Here is a 1330-nt window from a genome sequence, read left to right on the forward strand (position 1 = left end):
TTCAACTGTTTACTTACATGCTTTAAATGGTTGCTCTTCCTCTTTTCTTGCCCTCAAAATAATATAAAAAGCTGATCAATTCTGATACAAATGTCATAGAGTAAAAGTGGTTGCTAATTATCTGATGAATTACCAATATACAAAATCAGATAAAATTCCATTCTTTTAAAAATAATTTTCTGCAAACTTTATAATTTAAATCACCTCACAAGATGAATGTCATAAAGTAAAATCTAAAATGTTAGTTTTACTTTTTGATTTAACAGATATTCTATTACATGCAGGCCAGGTGCAGTGGCTTACACCTGTACTCCTAGCACTTTGCAAAGGAGGCCGAGGCAGCAGGACCACTTGAGGCCAGGAGTTTGGGACCAGCCTGAGCAACAGGGAGACCCCATCCCTACAAAAAATTAGAAAAATTAGCCAGCTATGCCTGTAGTCCCAGCTACTTGAGAGGCTGATGCAGAGGATTGCTCAAGCCCAGGAATTTGAGGTTGCAATGAGCTATGATGACACCGCTACACTCTAGCTTGGGTCACACAGAGGAAGATCCTGTCTCAAAATAAATAAGAAATAAATGAAAATCTATTACATACAAATGAAAGAATCCCCATGTATAAAAGAGCAAAAAAAAAATTAGTCCAGATGAGAAATTTAGCTAATCAAAAAGTAAACCTGTTGCATATTTGAACCACTACCCAGTAGTATCTTCTAATTCTACATTGACACACAGCTTACTTTAATACCAGTATCTACCAGCAGACAGCTCTTAAGAACCAGTTTCTGGTCAGGCACCAATTCTTAGATGCATCTGAATCCCTGGAAGCATCCTTATTGGTAATCTACTAATATGTCACTGAAAAATAAATTGGTCTTTACATAACTGGAAAGTAACTTAGCTGGCATTGAAATTTTAAAATCAATGTGCTAACTGCATTGAACATGGTACCTACAAAACACAAAATAATTTTGTTGTAACAAAGGTCAGAAGAGTAAATGCTCCAAGAGAGACTTTGGCTGCACTTTGTTTCCCACACTGCCTCCTCCTCTGAGGCTGGATGGCATTTTAGGCACACATTTCTCACCACTGAAGAGACAGGGGGATGGGATAGTTTTCTTCTGCTTCCACACACTCTACATGAGAGAAGCTCATGGCTCTGCAAGAAATGGAGAAATACACAGATCCTAACCAGAAATGATTGGTTCAAGCCAGGCAAAGTACGCACAAACTATGGAAATGCAGTATAGGCAGACACCCAATGTCTTCGTTTCTGAAGGACAGGGGAAAAAAAGAAACCCCTATTTTTTTTTTTTTTTTTTTTAGAATTAA

This window comes from Eulemur rufifrons, chromosome 30 (genome assembly GCF_041146395.1).
Source record: "Eulemur rufifrons isolate Redbay chromosome 30, OSU_ERuf_1, whole genome shotgun sequence".
Lineage (NCBI taxonomy): Eukaryota > Metazoa > Chordata > Mammalia > Primates > Lemuridae > Eulemur > Eulemur rufifrons.